This window comes from Vipera ursinii (genome assembly GCF_947247035.1).
Source record: "Vipera ursinii genome assembly, chromosome: Z".
NCBI lineage: Eukaryota > Metazoa > Chordata > Lepidosauria > Squamata > Viperidae > Vipera > Vipera ursinii.
In genome coordinates this window covers 20,127,492-20,138,299 of record NC_139517.1, presented here as the reverse complement: position 1 = coordinate 20,138,299, position 10,808 = coordinate 20,127,492, and positions in this window count along the sequence as shown.

Genomic DNA, 10,808 nt, shown 5'->3' with positions numbered 1-10,808 from the left:
ATAACTGGGAAGAGTTTTCAACCAAAGTCTCTTGTTTTGAGTGTACATATACAGTTCTTTTTTTATTTTTCCCTTCTATCTTTGAAATAACTTTCTTTTTTTTTGTTTCTTCAGATGCTGAAAGAGTAAAAGCAGGTAAGCAATACAGTTCAATGGAAAACCTTTCTACACAGGAAGAAATGGATATTAAATTGCATATGATATTAAAGATGGTACAGACTTAAGAGATCCAGCTACTCTTCTAGACAATTCTTCTTGGGTGACAGGCATCGTTAATGGCCCTAATTATTCTTCTCAGATATTCTGCTGACATACAATGTAGAGACTCTCATGGCCCATGGTTGACTGCTGATGACTACCCAAATACATCCATGTGGTTTTCTCGTGGAAACATGGAGAGGATTTGTCTTTGCCTGCTTCCAGGACATTTTCTCAACTTCCCAATCTAGTTCAGAGTCTTGGATATTCTAGTGGTGTCCCATCTAAATATTAACCAGGACCAACACATCACAATTGACATAATAACACATTAATAATTGAGATCAGAAACAAGTAAAATTTCTGCTTGTGGCCTAGATGAACCCCAAAGTATACAATTTAAAAATATAAGTTTTGGCTACTAATGAGCCCAACTATCAAATCTAAAGCCACTTTTCCCAATCTATTTGCAACTACAAGCATGGACTACTGTTCCATCCCTCCCAGTTGTAACTGAAGGTACTCATTGTCAAGCACCGAAAAAAGGCCTTAAGTGGATAACACTGGGGAAACCATTTATCAAATCTGTATGTGGACAACCAATAGCTCCAAGGCTGAATTCACTAGAGACAGCACCAACCCTCAACCCACCAGCAGTTTACTTCCCAATGATCCTGACCTGATGTAAGCTCCCCATTACAAGACCCATCCCAAGCCTCTCACTGATGACTCACACCTGATCCATCACAAGATCTATCACGGACTTCCGGGTGGCTCTCCAGCGTCGTGGACGGTCGGGATCGACCGCCAGCCCTCCGATCTCGTAAAAGCCACAGAGCAGCGACGATCAGCTGTTCTGCGGCTTGGAAACCCTTCCCCTCGGGAGAAGAGGGGAAGGGGAGCTTCTGGGTAGGGGTAGAGCTCCCCTAGAGCCCCAGAATATTTATTCTGGGGCTTAAAGGGTGAGAGCTCCCCCGGAGCCCGGAAATGCTCTGGATCGAAGGACTCCTCTGCTTTTAAGCAGAGCAAGATGGCCTACTGGGTGGGCATGGCCAGCTCTGTATCATTCGCATCAAGAGTGCCTATGGGGGCCTGGGCAGGAGTAGGACAGATCTGAGGGACTCTGGCAGAAGCAGGGTCCCTGGGCCAAGGCCAAGGCAGTGGGGGCCGTTCCCTCACTGTTTCCAGGATGGCTTCGTGGGCCACATGAAACCACTTCGCGGGCCGCATCTGGCCCCCGGGCCTTGTGTTTGACATGTCTGATCTAGACGAAAGGAACAACAACGGCAACAACAGAAACAGCATTCTATTACTACAGCTCAAGAATCTACTTCTACTGAAGCAGTGGGAGGAGCGAGACCAAAGAAGCAGATGCTTGTGGTTTTGCAGGATATACTTCAAAGGCTTCAAGTAGCAAAAGACGGCGACAAAGTTTCTAATTCGGAATGTTAATGGTGTATTCACCACAAAAGAGAAAGAAAATATTTTAGTATCTGGAACAATTTAAAAATGATGTTATATTTGAGTATCTGATCAAAAATATTAGAATTTGAAATATTTAAAATGATTAAATATTTGGGGGTGTATCAGTTTTAAATATGAAATTATATAAAAAATAATTATGAATTGTTATGGTTAAAAATATAAAAGGAAATAGATAGTTGGAGGAAACATGCGATAGAAAATATGTGGGATTTAGACATGATATGATTTTATATAAAGAAACTCTTAGATTGGAATGAAACGCATGATTATTAAAACCATTTAATATTTTAAAAGAGGAGAAGATAGTATAAATTTGGTTTTAATAGAGGTAGTCATTAGCTAGATGGAAAGATGATTAAAAATTGGTATTTGGAGGTGTGGTTGTGATGATGTAACGTATTATGTATGGGGTATTTGTGTAAAAGTTAGAGCTTTTTAGATTAAAATTTGGTGGAATATACAGAATATATTTAAGAAAAGATAAGTTTTTTCTATAACCATTTTTCCTGGGCATTATTATGGATTGTACTGTTATAGAAGTTATATTGATGTTGAATTTAACATTCGCAGCAAGATTTTTGGTAGCGTAATATGGGAAGAAGGAGGATCTGCCTACTGTATTATAATAGACTGGAACTCATAAGTTTCGAATTTGGCAGAATTGGCAAAATCTCAGTATATTTGAAAGACCATTCATAACAAATATATATTTTGGAATGGAGAAGTTGGACTGATTATATTTAGAACAAATATGGGTCAAAAAAGTTTTATTTAGTTATGAATAATATTAGAATTATAAGATTTATTATTATCTAGTTATTTTTAAGGAGAGTTAAAGTGCGATAGGATTTAAGTATAATTATAGTTAGTTAGCTTATTGTAGCTTAAGATTGTTAAAGGCAATACCCTGTATCCAGCTCTGGGAAGTCGGGGAAGGGGAGGGTGGGAAAATTGGGTGGGGGAGGGATGGAAATTTAAAATGTATTGTAAAACTTTTCAATAAAAAATAAAAAAAGATCCATCACTCGACACACCCTTATAAACAGAAGAACACTGATCCTGACTTTCCCCAAACTCCACTGAAGATGTTACCTAGCCTCGTAAAAAACGTTCGGAAACCAACCCACAAGCTCAGAGAACGAATGAAACTCCACCCTCATCCTACACCCGAGCTACAGATACTCGTCACTGTTGCAAATTAACAACGGCTTTTCCAAAACAAAACTACTGGACACCCTAAAATAGATTTGAGATTGTTTTAATAAACAAATGATAAAACTGAAAGAGAGAAAACTCTCATAATTCCGCCATGCCTGATTGTGGTTCTGGCCACTTTGCAGCATTGCCCCACCTTTGCAGCTCTGAGCGCCCTATCCGTCATTTTCCAAAATTTTCCAGCACTGTTGTGTGGCATAGGCACTGCATTCTAACCGCATCCAGGCAACCTTTTCATGTATCATGTGGAATATTAATAGAAACGTTCTAAAGCAAATTGACATTAAAAGGGATAATATTTTTGCCAGTAGAAATGTTGTTGGATGGTCATGATATTCTTCTTCTTGTAATCCTTCTTCTTTCCTCCCAGCTTGCGGGCAGCCTGTGACATCACGGATTGTTGGAGGGCAGGCAGCTGTTGAAGGGACGTGGCCCTGGCAAGCCAGCATTTTTCAAGCGAACAAACTGATTTGCGGAGGGTCCCTCATCAACTCCAACTGGGTACTTTCTGCAGCTCACTGCTTTCCTTTGTGAGTAGACAATAGACACTACCACACAGGCATGGCCGAGCTTTGCTCCAAAACCAGCTGGATGTTAGGCTGAATGATTCTGTCATCAGAGTTGTGGGTGCCAAGAAGTGGGGTCAGGCAGTCGAGGAAAAGTAGGCAAAGCAGAAGAATTTTGGGATGTGGTGGCTGGAAGGTCTTCCCATCAGGCAGAGCAGCAAGACTGCCTTGGGCAGCAGTTGCTCAAAAGATGCTGAAGCTGCTGTATAATGCCAGAAAAATAAACTGGGTCAGTCACATACACCTTCTGAAACCCCCTGAAATTAGCCAAGTAGACTGAGGTGAGACAGATCTTCCAGTCTGTTCATCTTCTATATACAATAAGCAGAAGTGGAGGTCTCAACCTCAAATACCGATGACATAAATCAATCCCAGCTTTTGTGGAAGCAAACTGGCAGACTATTAGGAAAGAGGAATAGGAGAAAATAACCTCTCTTCATTATTGAGCCTGAGCAAACATCACGTTTTGCAAAGTCCTGCCAAATGCAATGCTTTTGCTGTTTAAATCAGTGTTTCTAAACCTTGGCATCAACTTAAGATTTAAGGTGCTGGTACTTACCTTTAAAGCCCTACATGGCTTAGGCCCGGGATACTTGCAGGACCATCTGCTGCCGGGAATGACTTCCCATCGCCCAGTGCGCTCACACAGAGGGCCTCCTCAGGGTACCGTCGGCTAGACAATGTCAGCTGGCGACCCCCAGGGGGAGGGCCTTCTCTGTGGGAGCGCCAGCCCTGTGGAACCAGCTCCCCCCTGAGCTTCGGATGGCCCCAGATCTCCGGTCCTTTCGCCGCGGCCTCAAAACACTCCTTTTCCATCAGGCTGACCTGGACTGACAGGGATTTTAATTAAGTTTTTAATTTTTAACTTTAATTTTTAACTTATTTTAATTTTAATTTATTCTACAGGGGCCATTAATTTTTCTTTTAACTTCTGTATTATTGTATTTATTGTTGTTAGCCGCCCTGAGTCCTTCGGGAGATAGGGCAGCATATAAGTCCCAATAATAATAATAATAATAATAATAATAATAATAATAACAACAACAACAACAATAACAACAACAACAACTTGGCGCTAGCTGGGGAAATGTGGGAGTTGAAAGTTCACACATCTTAAAAGTTGTCAAAGTTGAAAAACACTGGTTAAAACTAAAGGCATCTCAAAGAGTATTTTGTATTTTTTTATATTTTTGTAGAATTCTATTTATGCAGTTTTATCTTTTAATATTGTAAGCCACCTAGAGTTATCCTGTGGTAAGATAGGTAGCCAATAAATTTGATAAATATAAAGTGAAAACATCCCAGAGAAAAGCAGATTCAAACAATTATAGTATTGGGTTTTTTTAACATATTAACAACATATTAACAGCAGATAGCTCTTTTCCTTTGGCTGCATTAAAGACAAAAGAAATATACATTGGCTCACCGTAATTTATCATGTACAAGGATTGAATCAAAGCTTGAATCCGGAAAGAGAAGGGTCTTATTGACTTTTTGCAAGAAATAATGGAATACGATGGACATTGCAAATGGATATTAAAGATGTCCAAATGATAGATATTGCAGCCAAGAAAAGTTAGTAGCAATAACCTATCCATAACTTTGCAGTGGTGGAGAAATGGATTTCCAGGTACAACTGGATCTAGGAGACTTAATCTACTATCTTACTCAGCTGTGCAACAAGTAATTTAAACTAAAGAGTTAATGAGTTTTTAGCTCCAAGAGTATTAACAAATATGGCTTTAAAAATCAAAATAGCAATTCTGAGAGCGCATTCAAAGCTTCTCTCATTTTTAATATGGATTATATACTATACAGAAAGCACATAAAAAGTGGGTTGAATGTAGATCACACTGTCACAGCCAACATCTGGATTTTTTTTACCACATTCTGCAAACACTCCTGCACAAGCTTTGTTTCACCTTTGATTCTCAACTTTCAGACCCAAAACACCCTATGAAGTACAGCTGGGTGCTTATAAACTCTTGGACCCTTCTCCTAATATGGTGACATCGGCCGCCAAACGTGTTATCTCCCATCCTGACTACAATGGCGAGGCCGGCTCCATTGGAGACATTGCTTTAGTGGAGCTGAATTCCCCAGTGACTTTCAATGACTATATCCTTCCCATCTGCTTGCCAGCATCTTCTGTGGAGTTTCCTGCAGACACAAAATGCTGGGTCACTGGATGGGGACGGACTGGGAATTTAGGTGAGTAAAACTGGAGGTAACATTTTCTTAAAGAGACCCAGAAAGCTGGACTATATGTGATTTTTTTTTGCTTCTTTGTTTGCTTGTTTCTTCAATAATACACATTTGTTATTTGGGAAAAGAAAGCTGCTGAGGCTGCTTTTCCTATGTGGGTTTTAAAGGTTTTCCATAATCTTCCTCAACAATGACCTGATGCATGTTGCATCATAGATAGCAAAGTCTTTGTGGGAGTTGTCATTGGGTAATCTGAGTGAGGAAGTCCATCTCTAAGAAATGTTTTATTTAGTTTGAATAAAGAAGAGTGATGGAACCGGAAAACCAAAGTATATAGGCGGGTATCCATCAAAATGACAGGGACGTGGTGGCTCAGTGGGTTAGGACGCTGAGCTTGTCGGTCAGAAGGTCGGCAGTTTGGCGGGTCGAATCCCGAGTGCCGCGTAGCAGAGTGAGCGCCTGTTACTCGTCCCAGCTTCTGCCAACCTAGCAGTTCGAAAGCATGTAAAAATGCAAGTAGAAAAATAGGGACCACTATGGTTCGAAGGTAACAGCATTCCGTGCGCCTTTGGCATCTAGTCATGCCGGCCACATGACCACGGAGACGTCCTCGGACAAGCTCTTCGGCTTTGAAATGGAGATGAGCACCGGCCCCTAGAGTTGGAAACGACTAGCACGCATGTGCGGGGGAACCTTTACCTTTACCTTATCCATCAAAATAATCTATTACATGGAGAAGTGGAAAAGAGGGTGATAGGTTTCAAAGTACAGATGAGTTGTTTGCACTTACCTGGAAGTAGTTATAGTACTAGTTTGGGAAGGTCAGCAAAAACCTTTCTGAAACATCATTGAGGGCAAACTAATGGAAGTCTTTTTTAAAAAAATATGGGGAGTGCAATTTTTCATGGCTCTCAACAATATACAATAAGAAACAAGATTATACAAGTGGCAAGTTGTAGTCCACAGCATAAGTACACATTATAAACCTGCCTAGATGTTGATGAAATACAATATGTCTCCCAGAATCTTTCATCACTCATCATCCTGCCTGGGACTGCTAGGAATTGTGGCTTAGCAACATCTGGAGATCTATATATATTGTGCATAAATCTGTTATCTTTGCATGCTGGGAATGAAAATCGTCCCATTTTCCTCTTCTACAGAAGACCTGGCATCCCCCCAAACACTTCAGGAAGTGGAGGTACCCATCATAGATCGTGATACTTGCAACAATCTCTATAATCTAAGCAGCAGATATCAGTTACAAAATGATCTTGTCAAGGCTGATATGATCTGTGCAGGGTACGAAGAAGGTGGAAAAGATGCCTGTCAGGTAGGATATTCTAAAACCTATTCTTTAGAGAAGCAAAATGACATGTAAATATAAAGTCCTAAGCAACTAAAATAAAGTTCTGCAAGTATCCTCACTGTCCTGAGAAGGAGTTAAATGTATTAAGCATTTGTTTATAATTTGTATAGCATTTGTCAAACTGATTCAAAAGACCAAAGGTGCAAAATGTGGTCCACAATTTTCTTCAGGGTTCTCCAGGCTAAAAGTAACCTCCACCTCTGGATCTCTTCAATGATAAAACTTTTCCAAACGGATTTAAAAAAAAAACCATCTGCACCACTTGTGGTCTATACATGGATGCAGGTCTTCCTGAACGTAAAGAGAGAGGTCATTACTATTCAAAGAGATGATTAAGAAATATAATCCATCCGTATCTTTCTTTCTTTTTTTTTTGCAGAAGAGGTTGTGGGGAAGAAAGGTTATAGGTAGCAGGTGCCTTGGGGCAAAATGGGAAACTTCAATCCTGAAAACCAAAAATGAGCTTGGCCTTAACTACTTTTCAGGAGTGGTCCTTGAAATGCAATGCAAAGCTTGCTGGGACCCTCAAGCTGACAGAAAGTCTGAGGTCCTGGTGTAATAATCAGTCACAGAGGTTTTCTTTCCTATCTTAGAGAAGCCATTCCCAATTATCAGTTCTCTCTTATCCTCTGGAAGGGCAAGAAAAAAAAAGGGGTGGGGGGTTCCCAACCAATTAAAAAAGAGCAACAACAACAAAAACAATAATAATAATAGCAGCTGGGGAAAAATAATAAGTTGGAAGGGACCTCAGAGGTCATCTAGTCCAACCCCCTGCTCAGGCAGGAAACCCTATACCATTTCAGACAAATGGCTTGGTCCAGTCTCTTCTTAAAAACTTCCAGTATTGGAGCATTCACCGCTTCTGGAGGCAGGTGGTTCCACTGGTTAATTGTTCTAACTGTCAGGAAGTTTCTCCTTAGTTCTAGGTTGCTTCTCTCCTTGACTAGTTTCCATCCATTGCTTCTTGTCCTGCCTTCAGGTGCTTTGGAGAATAGCTTGACTCCTTCTTCTTCGTGGCAGCCCCTGAGATATTGGAACACTGCTATCATGTCACCCCTCGCCCTTCTCTTCGTTAAACTAGACATACCCAATTCCAGCAACCATGTGTTATATATTTTAGCCGCCAGTCCAATCATCTTTGTTGCTCTTCTCTGTACTCTTTCCAGAGTCTCAACATCTTTTTTGGAGAAGTTTAGGCAGGGATAATGGTAAAGCCTTTTCTAAAAGACTTTTTCAAAAGTTATCTAAAGGATCCTCTATTGCAGGGGTGTCAAACTGCCGGCCTCTGGGCCAGACGCGTCACGCAGAAGTCGTGCCCACCCCATTGCCGGCAATGGCAAAACTGTCCCGATACGTTGCGCGATGTCACGTGACGTCGTGAGTTTGACATGTCTGCTCTATTGGCTCCACGCCATTCCTATGTCTAAGTCTTAACTAATAAAACAGTTCAAAAGTTATCTAACAAGTGTTCTGTTGGTTCTACTTCAATCCCATTCCTAAAAGTTAACTAACAGGCATTCTAGAAGACTTTTAGTAAGTGTTCTATTGGCTCTATCTTAGCAATATGGCTTGGATGATATGCCTGACAGTCAGCTCTTGTTTTCTACATTGAAAGGGGTCCCCATCTGTCCACACTCCCTCTTCCTTTACCTTTGTTATGCAGGCTTTGCAAATGCACATCTCTCGTCCTTCTGAGTTCAAGCAATATCCTTGCATTTTTACAGCAAATGGCCCAGCCTCACCCACCCACACACTCCCATGGCACCTTACCCCTTTGTGCTCCTTACCTAGGACTCCCATCATTTTTCACTTAACCCGCACATCTTGGGGTTATGACAGCAACTGGTACTACTTGGATTGCTATCACTAAATGATGCAGTCCTGGGACATTGCACTTCACGATCACATCAGCAATTCCAGTCCCAATTGCCATTGCAACTCAAGGACTACCTGCAATTTAAAAAAAAAAACTTGAGAATGTCATGGCCTTTTGCATAGCATTTCTTTCCACGGATTAGGTCGATGTGAAGTGGATAAGAGTTGGAGAACCTCATTCCTATTCCACTGACTGTTTCTTATCAGGAGTAACTCCCTTTATTCTCTTTTTTCTCCGCAGGGTGATTCCGGAGGGCCCTTAGCCTGTAAATCCAATGGGGCTTGGACACTGGCTGGGGTGGTGAGTTGGGGGAAAGGCTGTGCCCAACCCCTCAAAGCTGGCGTCTATACATCAGTGCCTTTCTACCTAGATTGGATCCAAAACAATATAAATACCAATAGTGGACTTTCAAACTTTCCCAGGGTGACTCTACTTTTGCTGATTTTTGTACCAACCCTCCTATAAAATAAACACCCTCAAACACTCCAGACATTAAATCTGTACCAGCAACACTATGAATTTGTACTTTCCTTGTGATACATTTTCAGCAAGTTGTTGACCAAGTGATTGATCTTGTCAGATTCTTTTGGGGATACAAGATTTATATATCATGAAGTAGTTGCTTAAGTTCTACTACAGACTGCAGAAAAGCAGTGTTTCATCTGTACCAGTGAGAGTCAAGTACTAAGAAATCCTGACCAATTTGGGAGGGAAAAGAGAGGGAAATTGTATTGAGAACAGAAAATCCCACTTATCAAATAAGATCTAAGACAATAAGGCATATTCTGCCATCTGGTGATGAAATATATAAATGTAAGCACTTGTTACTGTGTATTTTTGTTCCATTGTAGCACTGGGTTTTAAAATTGCTTAAAACATTTGCACCTTACCTAGCTTCCATGAATTCTAGGCCGCCCAATGTACTTTTCCATTATTAATATTAAGTGGGTCCATAAAAGCCATTGGTGCAGGATAGCTTGAGTTTTGCTTACCACCAGATGTGAATGCAAACAACTGTATTTTGTACAGTGTTTATGGTACTTTTCATTATCAATATCAGCTGGGGCCATACAACCTATTGGTGCATGATGTAGTTTGGGCTTTGCTTAGCACATGATGTGAATTCAAACAATTATGTTCTGTACACAATATTTATGGTTTAGCAGAGACTGTTGAACTGACCACTGTCTATAGAGCTGAAGATGATGGCAAATATCCAAGTATCTCTATTGATATTCTATTTCAGTTAAGTTTATCAAGCACTATTGGGTAGTATGAATTGAACCACATTTGACAGTGTTTCTATGTTGGGAAAACTTGCCTATTAGAAAAAAAGAACTTTGTAGTCTTTTCATCAGCATGCTGAGCTACTCAGAAAATGAAGAAACAGAAGTTTTGAGTCTCTACAGTCTCAATGTGAGCAACTTAATGCAGCAACTGTGAAAAGAACTATGTGAGCTAAACAGGAAAAAAAACTATCTACCAGACTCATGAACCCTCTTTGGCTATCAAAAGACACGACCCACTTTCCCTTATGTCCATCCACAAAGACTCAGAATGACACAGTTTGATCCAACCAGTTCTCCACCAAAAAGTCAATAAACAGACACATTGACATTGACCCAATCTACCAAACGCTGAGAACAAAATAATTACATCAACTGCAATCCCAAACTCAGATTTAAAATGAACAGGTACCCCACTGCACAGCAAAAATCACAACCCCCCACAAGACCACATTTTGACAACAATCATCCATTCAATCAACCCGAAACCAGACCATGGCTCAAAGGCAACCAAACGAACAAATACCATTTGCATCACACAGACAATACAAGGACTATGACGGAGCAGCAACAAACAGCCAATCAAACAGCCAGAATACAGACCATGA